General features: G+C 43.4%; 1 protein-coding gene across 1 annotated transcript in view; it reads right to left on the reverse strand.

Annotated features, from left to right (window-relative positions):
• LOC138755508 (putative Polycomb group protein ASXL3) overlaps positions 1-17484 on the reverse strand; it is a 360016-nt gene that overhangs the window by 271348 nt on the left and 71184 nt on the right. The window lies entirely within an intron of this gene.

Genomic DNA, 17484 nt, shown 5'->3' on the forward strand with positions numbered 1-17484 from the left:
TTGCAGCGGAAAGAGAGGCTCAACGAAGCAATCTCCCAGCTTGTGCCAGTCTCTTCGATGTAGAGGAAAACCCAATGGAAGCACAGCATACAGCAGATCTTGATGATTTACAAGTAAAATTTTATATCACTTGGAAGGGCTGTTTAGGGCCTAGAATTGCGGTGAGGGAGGAGGTATGGCACAAGTGGAACATCTTCGCGGTCACAGAGATAGATGCCAAGGGGATGATTGGTGGGGAGGTGTAATGGAAGATTTAAACTGTGTTTCTTACTTCTGCAGCCTTTTCTTCTGCAAGGCTGAGAACCTGCTTGTTTTTTAGAATCAGCAGACATAATCTAATTTACACCATGAGGCCCAGGATGCATATATATGAACTAGCAGACACACCTAAATTCCACCCCAGGATGCAGTTGAATCAGAAGACATTATCTAATTTACACTATGGGGCTCAGGGATGCATATGAATCAGTAGACATTATCCAACTTCCACCATGAGGCCCAGAGATGCAGTTTTCTTTTGTTGGTTACAGACTGTCAGACCTTGAAGATAATTAAATCATTTGATCAAAGAGATAAGATCTGAAGTAAACAACTTTTGGGTAATATAAGCCATGGTCCCACTGCTGAAGTTTGAGACTCTCCAAGAGGTGGCAACATCTCTCAGCAAGAAGAAGAACTTCAAGAGTCCAGCTAACGACCTGGTCGAGGGAGGTGGAGAAGCTGCTACCGGCGCCCTGATAACCTACTACAAATGTGCAGTCGTTGCCTCGCTTCGGCAGTTGGGACCAGTCCAGACGTTGATAAGTATAATTGGGAAGGGCTTGCATATTGTAGTGTGAATTCAGCTTTAGAGTAATAAAGACTTGTATAAACTGAACTACTCCCGGTGTGTGTGTCTATTTTCTTTCGGTAGCTCAAACACTGTGACCAATCTAAAACGAACAAATTGAGAGGTATAAGTTTACCCAAGACAGGAGGGAAGAGTAGACATGGGAGTCACAGAAGGTACAATTCCTATGAAAGTGGAAAAGAGAGGAGAGGGGAATATGTGCCCAGTGGTGGGATCACATAGTAAGTGGCAGAATTGGTGGAGGAAGATGTGTTGGCCACGGAAGCTGGTGGGGTGGGAGATGAGGATAAGGGAAATCCTGTCCTTGAAGTGGACAGGGTAGATGTGAGGATATTGGAAGATATGTGGGCGAGGGCCGAGTTGATGGTGGTAGAGAGAAAGCCACGTTGTTTGAAGAAGGAAAACATCTCTAATGATATGGCATGGAAGACTTTGACCAGAAGCATTTACATCAACAGTGATTAAGTGTTTTGAAAGGCTGGGATGAAACATATCAGCTCCTGTCTGAATGGTGACATGGATACAGTTCACCTATTGTCGTAACAGATCTATGGTGGATGCCATCTCACTGGCTCTACACAAAGCCCTGGAACACCTGGACAGGAAAGACACACATATCAGGATGCTCTTTATCCACTACAGTTCAGCATTTAACACCATCATCCCCTCCAAATTGATCAGCAAACTTCAGGGGAGTTAACACCCCACTGTGTAATGGGATTATGGATTTCCTCACCTCCAGTCCACAATCAGTAAAGATTGATAAGAACTTCTCCACAATCTCCATCAGGAGCATCAAAGGGCTGTGCTTTTAACCCCCTGCTCTACTCACTTTACACCTATGACTGTGTGGCTCAGTACGAAAATAACACCATCTACAAAATGCCGACAATACCAAGACAGTGGGTTTTATGAAGGAAGGGGAAAAGTCAGCATAAAGGACAGAGTTTGAAAAATTGACTAAATGGTGCACCAACAACAACCTTGCACTTAGTGTCACTTAAACTAAGGAGCTGATTGTTGACTTCAGGAAAGGAAAGCCAGAGGTATACAATCCAGTGATCAATGGGGGATCAGAGGTGGAGAGGGTGAGCAAATTTAAATTCTTGGAAATCATTATCTCAGAGGATCTTTCCTGGATCCCACAGACTAATGACATTGTGAAGAAAGTACATCGGCGCCTCTACTTCTGCAGGTGTTTGCGGAGGTTTTATATGACAATAAGCACCCTGGCAAATTTCTACAGAGGGGTGGTGGAAAGTGTGCTGACCGGCTGCATCACGGAATACATGAGGCACCAATACCCCTGAGCGTAAAGCCCTCCAAAAGGTGGGACACAGTCCAGGACTTCTCAGGCATAACCCTCCCAACTATTGAGGACATCTATAGGGAATGTTGCCGTCAGAGAGCAGCAGTAATCATCAAAAGCCCACACCACCCAGCACCTCCTCAGTTCTCACTGCTGCAGGAAAAATGTATAGGATATTTTCAGGTAAGGATGTTAATGAAAAATGGAGGATATTCAAAAAAGAAATTTTGAGGGTACAGAGTAGTTATGTCCCAGTGTGGATCAAAGGAAAGGCTGGAAGTCATAGGGAGGCTTGGTTTTCGAGGAATATTGGAAATTTGGTTAGGAGAAAAAGGGAGGTGTACAAGAGGTATAAAGAGCAGGGAGCTGAGAAGTTGAAGGAGGACTACAAGGAGTGTAGAAGGAATCTTAAGAAAGAAATTAGAAAGGCCAAAAAAAGGCATGAAGAGGCTTTGGCTGACAGAGTAAAAATGAATCCAAAGGGTTTCTATAAGTACATTAAAAGTAAAAGATTAGTGAGAGATAAAATCTACCCCTTGTAGATAGCGAGGGTAGGCTGAGGGAGAAGTCTGAGGAAATGGGGGAAATTTTGAATGATTTCTTTGCCTCGGTATTCACTAGGGAAAAAAATGTTGAACCAGTTGAAGTAAAGAAAAATAGTGGGGAGGTCATGAAGCATATAAGGATAACCAAGGAGGTAGTGATGGCTGTGTTAAAAAAGATAAAGGTGGATAAATCTCCCGGACCGGACAAAATATTCCCTAGGACACTCAGGGAGGCTAGTGGACAGTTAGTGGGGCCATTAACAGAGATATTTAGGATGTCACTGGCCATGGGGTGGTACCAAAGGATTGGAGGGTGGTACATGTGGTTCCTCTGTTTAAGAAAGGGTCCAAATGCAAACCTGGGAATTATAGGCCTGTAAGTCTGACGTCTGTGGTGGGCAAGTTGATGGAAAGTGTTCTGAGGGATGCTATTTACAAATTTTTGGAGGTACAGGGATTGATAGGGAGTAATCAGCATGGTTTTGTCAGGGGTAGATCATGCTTGACAAACCTGATTGAGTTCTTCGAGGGAGTTACAAAAAGGTTGATGAAGGGAAAGCTGTGGATGTTGTCTATTTGGACTTTAGTAAAGCTTTTGACAAAGTTCCCCACAGGAGGTTAGGAAAAAAGGTGGAGGCATTAGGTATAAATAAAGAGGTAGTGAAATGGATTCAGCAGTGGTTGTATGGGAGGTGTCAGAGAGTAGTGGTAGAAAATTGTTTGTCCAATTGGAGGCCGGTGACTAGTGGAGTTCCTCAGGGTTCGGTCCTGGGTCCACTATTATTTGTTACATATATATATTAACGATCTGGACGTAGGGGTGGAGAATTGGTTAAGCAAGTTTGTGGATGACACAAAGATTGGTGGTGTTGTGGACAGTGAGGTAGATTACCGTAGATTAGAAGGTGATTTAGGAAGGCTGGAGGTGTGGACTGAGAAATGGCTGATGGAATTTAATACAGATAAATGTGAGGTGCTACATTTTGGAAAGGCAAATTTAAATAGGTCATATACATTGAATGGTAGACAATTGAGGAGTGCAGAGCAACAAAGGGATTTAGGAGTTATGGTAAATAGTACCCTCAAGGCTGATACTCAGGTAGATGGTGTGGTGAAGAAGGCATTTGGAATGTTGGCCTTCATAAATCGGAGTATTGAATTCAAGAGTAGGGAGGTTATGATGAAATTGTACAAGGCATTGGTGAGGCCAAATTTGGAGTATTGTGTACAATTTTGGTCACCAAATTATAGGAAAGATATAAACAAAATAGAGAGAGTGCAGAGAAGGTTCACGAGAATGTTGACAGGATTTTAGGGTCTGAGTTACAGGGAAAGGTTGTGCAGACTGAGGCTTTTTTCTCTGGAGCGTAGAAGATTGAGAGGGGACTTGATAGAGGTGTTTAAGATTTTAAAAGGGACAGACAGAGTAAATGTGGATAGGCTTTTTCAATTAAGAAAGGGGGAGATTCAAACTAGAGGACATGGTTTAAGATTGAAGGGGGAAAATTATAAGGGGAACATGAGGGGAAATTTCTTTACGCAGAGGGTGGTGGGGATGTGGAATGATCATCCGGCAGACGTCGTCCAGGCGTGATCATTGGTTACATTTAAGGAAAGACTGGATCGTTACATGGATAGGAGCGGACTAGAGGGGTATGGGCTGGGTGCTGGTCAGTGGGACTAGGAGGGTGGGGATTTGCTACGGCATGGACTAGTAGGGCCGAACTGGCCTGTTCTGTGCTGTAAGTGGTTATATGGTTATATGGTGCCACAAGACTCACACCACCAGGTTCAGGAACAGCTTCTACCCCACCACTGTCAGAATCCTCAATGACAAATTCAATTAGAGACTCATTTAAGGATTCTTTCTTGTGCACTTTATTGATTTTCTTTTTTTTCTCTCTGTATTGCAGTTTGTTTATATTGTTATCTGTTTACACTTCTTCGTTTACATGTTTATGCTGTGTACAGTTTTTATTGCACTACCAATAAAAATTGGTAGTTTTTATTGCACTACCAATAAAAATTCTGCTGTCCCCACAGGATAAAAGAATCTCAGGGTTGTATGTGATGTCATATATGTACTCTGACAATAAATCTGACATCTGTGAGCAGATGCGATGGAGACTGAGGAATTGAGAGAAAGGATTGGTATCCTATGGGGACAGGGGTTAGAAGTGTATTTGAGGTAGCTGTGGGAGTTGGTGGGTTTGTAGAAGATGTCTATCGAGAGTTTGTCTCCCTATCCCTCTTCGTCCATCTCCCACCTCCTTCGCTCTGTATTCAGAGAGCTACCTCCTCCCCCATCACTTTCCTCCTCCTCCCCACTGTCCCACCCCCACAATATACACCTATGAGTTCTTACCTATTAGTCTGTATTCCTCCCCATCCCCCTGCCCCTTCCTCCCCCTACCTTTATATTCAGGCACTTGCACAACAGAAACATGATGTACCTGTTCCTGTATTTAATGCCCTGACTGATGAAGGCAGTTGTAGACCTGTGTTGTCATTTTCATTGAACAATATATTTGTAGTCTGAAAATTTATGTTCTACAACATTCCTAAGGGACCAGCATTCACGATGCAAGTCCCGCTCTGGTTTAACCTACCAAAGTGCAAAATCTCACACTTAGATCTGTGTTATATTCTATCAGCCAGCACGGAACTTTCCCTTTGACCCAAATACTCCAGGCTCGACCCATTTTGCTGCATTTAGACGAGATCCTTCTAAGCTCTTTCTATCCATAAAACTGTCCAAGTGTCTTTGAGCATTGTCATTGTACCTGCTTCTTTAGCTTCCTCTTGCAGCTTGATCCAGAAACAGACTACATCACAAGTAAAAATTTTTCCTCAGATCTCTTAAATATCCTGCACTTTTAACCTGTGCCTTCTATCTGTCCTGGGAAAAAGACTTTGAACATTCACTTTATCTCTGCCCCTCATAATTTGATCTCACGGCCCTCTATGCTCTATAGAATAAAAACCTAGTCTATTCAACTTTTCCCTTTAACTCAAGCCATCCAGTCTTGGCAACTCAAGCTATCTATTCTTTGAATCTTCCCTGCACCGCTTCCAGTTTATTGATATGTTTCTTGTTTCTGGGTGGCCAGAACCGCCTACAGAACTCCAAATGTGGTTCACTAATGCCTTGTACAGCTCTAGCATGAGGTTCTAACTTTTGTACTCAATACCCATTCCAATGAAGGCAAGCATGCCAAACTCCTTCTTCACCATTCTGTCCTTCTGAGTCACTATTTTCATGAAATTATGTACTTATACATAGTACAACACTCTTGATGTATATATTTGCTGTGCAAGTTCTACCCTGGTTTGACCTATAAAAGTGCAACACCTCATACTTTTCAGAATTAAATTCCATTTGTCATTCTTTGGCCCACCTTCCCAACTAAGCTGGATACTGTTGTCAACATAGATATGCTTCCTCCCTGTCCATTATACTACCAATTTAAGTGTCATCTGCAAATGTACTAAATATATTTTCTCCAATGCCATCCAAATTGTTAATGGAAATATCAAACTGCAGTGGACCCAGCACTGACCCCTGTACCACACCAGTAATCATAGACTTCCAATCAGAAAAGCAACCCTCCACAACTACCCTCTGGTTCCTTTCACAAAGCCAAATTTGAATGCAATTGGCTAACTCACTTTGCACAATTACCCTGCCATAGAATTTCCTCACAAATTCCACAAAAGTGAATCATATTAGAATAATTTAGAGTGGCCAATTGATCTACCATCCAAGACCACAACATAGTACAGCACGATGGCCCATGTATCTGCACTGAACATGATGCCCAAATCAAACTAAAAATCTGATACTTGAATCTGGTAGATAGCCCTCCATCCTCTTAAAATTCATGCATCTATCAAGAAGCCTCTTAAATGCTACTATTGTATCTGCTTCCACCATAATGGATTAAGACATGGTTACTGCTTATTAGTAGTATTTTTATTTTATCCATGGCGTGTTTGGTTTCTGTGTTCCAGTACCAATTCTGATTTTTCTTCAGCAGTTGATTTAGAGGGCTACATAATGTCAATATGTTGGGAATGTATCAGCGATGATGATTCACCAAACCCCAAAATGATTGTTGTTCTGTTCTGTTGATGGGGTAAGGAGCTCTCTGCACTGCTTCCTTACCTTTCTTGTCCATTTGTACTCATTCCTTGTTGATGGTGAAGCCCATATAGGTCACTGAGAGTGCTATGAATACACATTTGTCTTGCCATAGACTGATATTCGTTTGTTGTAGTCGATCTAGAATGATTTCCAGACTGGTTAGATATTCAGTGTCATCTTTACCGATAATGGTGATGTCATCCAGGTAGAATATAGTAAAGTATCAATGAATCAACAGCCCGCCGTGTCTTTTCCTATTATGAAGCGTGCTAAACACCACTACTCCTGACAACCTGCTTGTGACAATTTTCATGCTGTGCAAAATATTTATCCCATATGTCTCCCTTAAACTCCCCCTTCTTTGCCTTAAATGCAAGACCTCTGTGGTGTCATGCTTTTGCCCTGGGTAAAAGATTCAGTTTGTCCATCCCATCAATGCCTCTCCTGATTTTAGACACCTTTCTTGGGTCACCCTTCAGCCTCTTAAGCTCCAGAGAAAACAATCCAAGTTTGTCATAGCTTATAGCCTCTAACTAGGCAACATCCTGGTAAATCTATTCTGTACCCTTTCTGAAGCCTCAATATCCTTCTTATAATGGAATTACACCATATTCCTAGTGCCATTCAGAACCTTGAGAAAGCCTAATTTGTCCATAACTCTTCGACCTCTTCAAAAAACTGTACCAGATTAATGAGAAATAATCTCCCATGCACAAAATCATGGCGACTACCTTTAATCAGTCCCTGCCTTTCCAAATGCTGGTAGTTCCAGCACCCAGACTGAAGAAGGGCACAGGCCCGAAACGTTGGTAATATATCCTTAATTCCTACAGTTGCTCAAGACTGGCGGAGTTCCTCCAGTATTTCTGTGTGTTTTGACCTGTCCTTGAGAATACCATTCACTAATTTTCCTACAACTGATGTCAGGCTCACTGGCATAGTATCTTGGCTGTCCTTCTTATGTAATATCACTATATTACTCACTTTACAGTCTTCAGGCATTTCAACCAAGGCCAAAAATGATGGAAATATCTCTGCAAAGATCTCCACAATTTCTCCTCTAACTTCCCATATAGTTGAAGATGCCTTTGATCAAGCCATGGCATTTGTCCACCTTAATGCACTCTTGACCAGAACCTCAATATTCCTCGTTAACAAGGGTCTATTGTTACACCCTCTCTAGTAGGGCCCTTAATATATTGATTCATGGAGCTCTCTTGGATATTCTTTACAAATTCTACTCTGCCCAAGGCATTTACACCATGTGTGCCTATCAAAAAGGCAACTTCATTCCTCTCTTTCTGGAAACTCTATTTCAAGTAGCATCTGTACCCCAGAACACTGAGCAGGTTTCTGTCCAGGTTATAATATCCACTCTCCAAAGCCAATCCACACTGAGTTTGTCTGCCTTACCTGTCAAGCCTCTTGCATTGAAATAAATGCATGTTGTCTTCCCCTCTCTTTTGCCATGCTCCTGCCTGGCATGCCTACTAAATTTGCTCGCTTTGACTAGTTCCCCCCCCCCCCCAGCAACTTTTGTATCTTCATCACCTGTGCCGTGATAACCTTTCTCTTTACCAATCTAGTTTAAACGTTCCTGAATAGCACTAGTAAATCTCCCTGCCAGGAAATGAGTCCCTCTGCAGTTCAAGTGTAACCCATTCCTCTTAGGAAGGTCACTTCTGCCCCAGAACAGATCCCAATAATCCAAGCACCTGAATCTCTGCCTCTCAACCATGCCTTCATCACTCTATTCCTAACCTCTCTTGCACATGGAACCAGGAATAATCCAGAGATTAATCCCCTTGAGATCCTGCTTTTTAGTCCCTTTCCTAACCCAATAAATGTACTTCCTTTCCTAATCCCCTAAACATCCTCTCCCTCACCTTAAATGCAAGTCTTCTAGTTTGTGATGCTTTTTTCCTGGGGGAAAAAAATTCTGTCTGTCATCCTATCAATTTTATTCCTTTTCCTACTTGTGTCTTTAATGCCATTGAACACAATTACCTCTGGCTGATCAACCTTTGCCTTTAGAATGTTCTGCAGCCACTTGGAGACATCCTTGACTCTGGTACCCAGAGGCAACACAGCAGCCTGATGTCTCACTTGTAGCTACAGAACCTTCTGTATACCCTGTAACTATGGAGTAAATAACAGTAAATTATAAATAATATAGTATTTATATTAAAAATGTTTCATTACACAAATACAAATTTTAAAATTCATTGTTTTCTTTACCATATTCAAGGAAATATTTTGTAGTGACATGACATTTTATTTTACAATGAACCATAGATTGTAAAGTATATTGATAACTTTTAATTATTTAATTTTACAAAGTGATATAATTGAAAAACAATTCACTCAGACTTTTTGTAAAACCCATAAATATATTTAATAAAATAGAGGAGATACCGTAGCATCTTGCAAACTGTGTCACTACCTGATTCACAAAATGGCCAGTGAATATGGTGATTGCAAGGGCCCTGTAGGAGCCAACAGTTCTCATACTGTGTGACCTCCTGCACAGCAGGAAACAGTGGGCAACAGCAGAAGCACTGGCCAATCACAGGCTGACGTTGCGTTGATGTCATTACTGTCATCAAAGACGGACTGAATATAAACAGAGCAGGCAGTGCAGTAAATCAATCTTCAACCTCAACTCAACTGTGTTTGTGTGTCGTTCTTACGCCACACTTTCATGTAGTGCGCACACTACATTGGTGACCCCTGCAGGTCCAACCAGCAGTTCGACCCGAAGATGACAGAACAAGCAACTCTCCACGCCATCTTGCTAAACTTGCCAATGTTCTGGGCGTCTCAGACACACGTGTGGTTGAACAGGCCCAATTCTATCTTCAACAGATCGATGACGAGAATACCTGCTACTACTACGTAGTGAGCTCACTCAACCAGGACACGCAGTGAAGGTCATCAATTTCCTATGGCAGCCCCTGGAGCAAGGGAAATAAGGTGCCATCAAAGAGCTATTAACCTGCACTTTTAGACTATCATGGCACGAGCATGCCACTTGTTTACTGCATAGGAATGCCCTCATGATCGAGATGCTCACACTTGCTGAAGGGCACAGGCTTTGTCTGCTCTTTGAGCAGATTTTCCTGCAGCAGGAATTCTTGCTCACTGATGAGGGCTTTATCTACCCGAAGAAAGTCACAGCCCGGGTGAATGTGCTCCAGAGAGAGAAGAAAACGGCGCCTTGATGGAACAGATTGCTAAGCACCAAACCCAGCCGGCAACAAGGCCACAGCAGATGGAGAAGCAAGTAGAGCCCCCTACCCAGCCATATTGCTATTATCATCAATGATGGGTTGCAGGGGCCCGTCACTGCCACCCATCCTGTGCATTTCAAGGAAATGCCATGGCCAACCGTCGTTAATGGCTGCAACAGTTGACCAACATGACAGCTTCCTCCACATGTAGGACTCTCTGTTGGGAAGGCAGTTCCTCATAGACACCGGAGCCAAAATAAGTGTCCTTCCCTCCCATGACCTACTGCACCCGGATCTCCAAGCCAGGCCCAGCTCTGTAGGAAGCGAACAGCAGCTCTACATGAATTTACGACACCCGCACCGTGCCCCCATGATTTTCTAGCTACCGAATTAAGTTGACTTTTACTGTTGTAGCAGTAGCGTGCGCTGACTGTCTGCTGGTAGACTTGAAAGAGCAGCACTTGGTGCATGCCAGAATTTTTCAGATGATGCCCCTGGGGGAAGCCAAACTACCAGCAACCCCACCTCGACTCCGTCACGCTGTCCAACAACGCTTACACACACATCCTTGCTGAGTTCCCTGCAATTGTGATGCCATAATTCTCCACTGCGGAACCAAAGCAAGGGGTAAGGCACCACATCCTCACCGAGGATCCCCTGCTCCATGTCAGGGTGTGTCACCCTCCCCCCAAAAACTTGTCCTCACCAGAGGAATTTAAGAAAATGGAGGAGTTGGGGATAGTGTGGCTGTCAGACAGCCATTGGGCCTCCCCCCTGCACATGGTCCTGAAGGCAGCAGGAGGGTGGAGGCCATCTGGTGATTACTGATGCCTCAATAAGGCCACCACACCGGATAGATACCCTGTGCCCCATATCCAGGACTTTACCGCCAACTTACAAAGGGCACGGGTGTTTTCAAAGGTCAATTTAATCAGGGGTTATCATCAGATCCCAGTGCACCCCAAAGATATACTCAAAACCACCATAATCACCCATTTCAGCCTGTTCGAATTCATAAGGATGCCCTTTGGGCTTACCAATGTTGCTCTCAGATTTTTCAGCAACTGATGGATGCGGTGGGCCGGGACCTCCCATTCGTGTTCATCTACTTGGACAATATCTTTATTACCAGCCACAATAATTGAGACCACATGGCCCACCTCAGACAACTATTCACCTGTCTGCAGGATTTTGGGCTGACTATCAACCCCACCAAGTGTTAGTTCGAGCAGGACACAATTATCTTTCTAGGGCATCGCATTGACAGGTGCAAGGTGAAACCACTGCCTGAGAAGGTGGAGGCCATTTTGCGGTTCACCAAACCTTGCACTATGAAGGGGCTGCAGGAGTTCGCCAGTATGATTAACTTCTACCATCAATTCATAATGGCAGCAGCTCGGATCATGCATCCGCTTTTAGCGCTTATTGTAGGGAAAATAAATGCTGTCTGGGTCGAGGAGGCCTCGGAGGCATTCCAGAAGGCTAAGGATGCTCTGGCCAATGTTACCCATCTGGTTCACCCCAGGCCAGAGGCACCGACTGCCCAGATGGTGGATACCTCCAACACAGCAGTCAGAGTGGTCGCAGCTAATCAACAGGCAATGGCAGCTCCTGGCATTCTTTAGCAGGCACCTCTGGCCACTTGAAGTTAAGTACAGCATCTTTGACTGGGAGCTATTGGTGCTGAACCTGGTGGTCAGGTAATTCTAATACTTTCTGGAAGGCAAACAATTCAAAGTCTTCACAAACTGCTAACCTTCACCTTCCACTAAGTGTTTGACCCATGGTCAGCTATACAGCAAAGGCACCTTTCCTACGTGTCCAAATTCACCACAGACATCTAATACATTGCCAGCAAGAACAACATGGTGGCTGATGCACTCTCCCGTCCCGCCATTGAATCCATCCACACTCTATCCCAGGGCACAGAGTATTTAGCTCTAGCAAGGGTACAACATGACGATCCTGAGATCCTGGCGTATAGGACGGCGCTTTCCAGGCTACAGCTGGAGGATGTCATCATCTCGCCTGGCAACTAGATGCTCCTCTGTGACATCTCCACTGGCAAACCCCGCCCCATCATGCCGGCAGCATGAAGATAGCAGGCTTTGACGCGGTGCACAGCCTGGCACATCCGGCCATCAGAACTACAGTAAAGATGGTGGCCAGCATGTTCATCTGGCATGGGCTCTACAAACATGTAAGTCAGTGGGCTAGACCTGAACACTCTGCCAGGTGTCCAAGGTGCAAACTCACACTAAAGCACCTCCCCAGACTTTTGAGCCAGCGTGGCATGGCTTCAGTCATGTCCACGTCGACATTGTGGGGCCACTGCCGGTTTCCCCTGGGGTGAGATACCTCCTCACTATGGGTGAACATTGCACGAAGTGGCTGGAGGCGATCCCAATGGCTGACACAACCACAGAGACATGAGCTAGGGCATTAATCAACACCTGGGTGTCCAGGTTCAGAGTCCCGAAACTTCTCACCTCTGACAGGGGAGCATAGTTTACCTCAGGTCTCTGGGCGGCACTTGCCAAACTGTTGGGAACACAACTCCACCATACCACAGCATATCACCTGTTGGCCAACAGCATGGTGGAGCGGTTCCACAGACACTTAAAAGCAGTCCTGATGGCCCAGCTTAAGGGCGGATGAACTGCCTTGAGTTCTTCTGGAGATATGCACCATGCTGAAGGAAGACATTAATGCCTCCACAGCAGAAATGGTGTACAGCACACCTTTGGTAATCCTGAGGGAGTTCTTGGCCACTGCCAAGGACCCAGAAACCCCCACGGTTACACTGAAATAGCTGAGGGAAAGAATGAGTACCCTAGCCCCTTCATGACCCCTGTCGCACAGCCAACCCAAATCTTTCATCCCCAATGACTTGCACTCCGGTGAATATGTTTTTGTATGAAGGGGAGCACACTGGGCACCCCTCCAATGTTCATACAAGGGGCCATTAGGCACATTGGGTCAACGTGTGTGTTGAACCTTGCCGGCAATGAGGAAACCTTCACCCTTGACCCCCTGAAACTAGCCTATGTAGACATGAGCCAGCTAGTCAAAACTCATCCCCTGCGATGCAGAGGTAGGCTGCACAGAGAGGCAATGGACATTCTTATCGCCAGTTCTGGGATGGCAGGGATAGCATGTAGCAGTCCACGAACCAAGTTGCGACCTGGCTCACAAAATGGCTGGCAAATATGGCGATCGCGAGGGCCCCACAGGGACCAATGCCTGTCATTCCACGTGACCTCTTGCACGGGAGGAAACAGCAGGCAACGGTGGGAACACCAGCCAGTCGGAGGCCAGTGCTGTGATGACATCACTTCTGTCATCAGAGGCAGGGAGCGAATATAAATAAAGCTGGCAGTGCAATAAATCAATATTCGACCTCTACACGACTCTGTGTGTGTGTGTGTGATTGTGTGTGTGTGTGTGTGTGTGTGTGTGTGTGTGTGTGTGTGTGTGTGTGTGTGTGTGTGTGTGTGTGTGTGTGTAGTTCTTAATCCACACTTTGCGTAGCACAAGCATTACAATACTTCAAAATTTACACATATGTGAATAAAATAAAAATATCTCTATGATTTTAATTCTCTTGTTTTTATTTGGACAAACACCAAATTAACATTCTTGAAGTTAATACCAATAGATTAGGATATAACATTGGAATCCTTATACATGTCGCAGATTGGCACCATGGTATGGAAATTAACGTTTGAAAGGTTGACAATCAGAATTTCGAACCTTAGCTCGTTCTTTAAGGGAGAGGTAAGAATTCTTAATGCTAGCAAACATCTACAGGTGTACTGTGGAATGTATATGACTGGTTGTGTCCCAGCCTGGTTTGGTAATTTGAATACACAGGAACACAGAGGTAGCAAACATAGATAGCCAAGTCCATCACAGGCTCTGACTTTACATCTATTGAAATCATCTATGTTAGGTGCTCCTTCAAGAAGGCAGCCAAAACATCATAAATGACCCCATCATCCAGATAACAACCTCTTCTTACTACTCCTTCAGGAAGAAGGTACAGAAGTCTGAAGTTCAGCACCTCTAGATTCAAGAATGGCTATTAGATTATTGAACTTCCCCTTACTACCCTAATTGTAACTACTCCATGATCACAAAAAGTGCTGTCCACACTATTTAAACCAGCATTTCTTCTATGCTCAGTCTGTCCTCCCATTCACTCTCAATTTATTCAAAGGCTGAAGCCAAATACAACATGGCAGCCACCAAGGCCCACTCTAATGAGAGGTAGGCCATCACTGACATTGGCACTATTTTCTGTTAATCTGCCCCTGTTTTTCACTGCTAAATTCTAATGATCCCTTCTCCCCCATCCCCCCCCCCACCCCCTGGCATTATCAACCTTCTTTCAACCCCCTGGCATTTATCAACCACTTGGGTAGTACCATCAACCATCAATCCCCAGGGGTCGATATCGACCACTTTGTAGACACCTGATTTAAACACTACATTTTTTCCACCACTACAGTAACATGGATGTTTATTACCTAACTTTTATATTTATTATCTCTATCTGTATAGTAATTTGATGTATCATATTGTAGTTGTTTTTCTTTGCAAAGTAACTGTTTGGCTTCAGCAAGAATTTCAATGCATATGTACATTGTAATTACGTGTATGATAAACTCATAATCATTGATCATTAAGTTCATTACTCTTAAGCATTAAATTATTATATTTCCTTGTGATGGGCTAATCAAGCCAAAGAAAATGTGAAAGTGATAGGGAAATGTTTGTTCCCTTAAAAAAAAGCACAGTAAAGTTGCTTTTAGAAAGAAAAAAAAAATCATCATTGCTCACCTTCTAAAACGTCGTCACATGTTGCATAAGGTCCAAAGCATAAAAGCAAAAAAAAAGGAAAAATCAGTAACAGACTAAAATGATTCTACAACCAGAACACATATATTACTATTTCTTATAATTTGAGCATAGAACTATTTCCTACAGTTATAATGATATGCACATTATTCTGACAGTACTTGGTCATCATCTGAAATATTATGGGGCTCTTTCCTTGATTATTTTCAGAATTTATAAGATTGTTGGATCACATTTTATGGTTTGGTTGTCTTTTCTTTCATATATTAATGTAACATTTATGTTTAATCATAACTTCACAAGGGAAGGGTTAGATCATTAGAATAGTTTTTGCTTTTTATACATTTTGTTTTTTGTCTCTTTCATAGGTTGCTTAATATAAGTTTTACTTTGTTGGATATATATTCTTATTATTACTTATGTGTGTGTATACAAACACACACACTGCATATATCTAATACATATTTATGCATATATGTCTGTTTGTTTATCTGTTCTCCATGCAAATCAATATGGAGCACTCAAGAAGTGACCAAGGAGGTTCAGTAGGGGTAACATTTGATGCTGAATGTCATGACCACATTGAATTTAATCTTTAAGGTCATATGAAATTAAAAGGGTAAAAAACAAAATGAACTTGCTCCAGGGACACCTCAATTAGTTACAGTGCTGTGCATCAATGTACATTCAGAATAAAAATAAGTGGCCAAATCCAGTTCAATAGAGCCCAAAAATGCGAAACTCTTCACATGACCGTAGAGTTTGACAAAGGAGAAAGCAAGAGACAGCAGAGGAATATCAGTCTTGCCTCCTGTTGATACTTCCAGACATGCAAGGAGCAGGCAACAGGAAACAGAACAGTGGTGATACACCCATCTCAAAGCTTAGGCCTCCAGATAAACAAGGAACAGGCAGCAGGAAACAAAACAGCACCTATCTCAATGTTCAGGCCTCCAGACAGGCAAGGGGCAGGCAGCAGGAAACTAAGAAACAACGCCAAGCCCGCCTCAGTACTGATGACATCAGGCATTCATGGGCAGACAACAAGAGTCCGCTGAGGAAGAACAAGCAAGACTCCAAGCAATCCGAACAAAAGGCATTAGCTGAAAGGCAGCATCATTTAATACAGCCAAACTGTAGTCAACAACTGAGTGTTTTATTGCCACAGCAATGTGTAGTATCCTGCTAGTATATAAAAAAACCTCAATAAAAATATTGGAAAGTTACCTAATGGCATTACCATTTGTACTCGTTCCAGTCAAGGTTCAAGATTGAATTTATTACCATAGTAATAAAACATGAAATTTATTTTTGCCTGCTGCAAGGCAGACAGACTTGTCACCAGCAGGAATTGTCTCTTACAGTTCTTACAGTCAGACTTACAGTCACAGAGAGAGAGAAGCAAAAGAGAGTCCCCCAACAGAGACATAAAGTGTCTGTAGATCCACCTCCAATACTTCTGCAGCCCCTGCAGCCACACAGAGTCCAGTCTAAACCCGGTAAACCAAGCTCCAGATCTGAACCTCTGACACAGTCAGGACCCATCAGAGCTCTCAGCACCTCCTCACATCCTGGTTCCAATACCTGGTACCCCTCTAGCCAGTTCAAGCCAGTCTCCAGCGGCCCACAGCTTCCGCAGGTTCCTCACTGCAAGTCTCCAGCAGCCCGTCATGTGCACTGGTCCCTCAGCCGCAGAGCCCCTTCACTGGCCCACAGAGCCCCTTCACTGGCCCACAGAGCCCCTTCACTGGCCCACAGAGCCCCTTCACTGGCCCACAGAGCCCCTTCACTGGCCTGCTGCCGTGGTCACCGTCTCCAAAAGTTGTCTCCTCTACTTGTGGGGGGTGATCTTCCCATTCTCTGGTGCCCTACTCTAGTCCTCCGCTTCCCTGGAGTCTACAGCCCCCTTGTGGCTGCTGCTGATTGACAGGTGGCACCATCTTGTGCACAGACCTGCGGTCATAGGAGTTAAAACAAAAACCCGTTGGTGTTTCATCTTGTATTCATATGTGAGGCTAAGTGAGAAGTCAGAGGAAATGGGGGAAATTTTGAATGATTTATTTGCCTTGGTATTCACTAGGGAAAAAAATATTGAACCAGTTGAGATAAAGAAAAATAGTGGGGAGGTAATGAAGCATATAAGGATAACCGAGAAGTGTTTCAATATTGGTACATCATAAGTTCGTAACAAATTTTTATTCCATCGAAATAAAAATTCATTCGAAAATTTTTCAGAAATAACTGCCAATTCTATCTGTGCCCAACTAGGCGTATCTTGTGTGGCCATTAATGCGCTAAGAAATCTAAATTGAGCTGCTTCATAATAAAATTGAAAGTTAGGTAGCCGTAACCCTCCAAATTGAAAATCCCACATCAATTTTTTCAACGCCACCCTAGGAAATTTTCCTTTCCACAAAAAATCCCTAATTACTTTATATAAATCCTTAAAAAATCTTTTTTGTAAACAAGGAATTGATTGAAATAAATATTGTATACGAGGAAAAATATTCATTTTTATAGTATTAATTCTTCCTAATAAACCCAAA

This window comes from Narcine bancroftii, chromosome 2 (assembly GCF_036971445.1).
Source record: "Narcine bancroftii isolate sNarBan1 chromosome 2, sNarBan1.hap1, whole genome shotgun sequence".
Lineage (NCBI taxonomy): Eukaryota > Metazoa > Chordata > Chondrichthyes > Torpediniformes > Narcinidae > Narcine > Narcine bancroftii.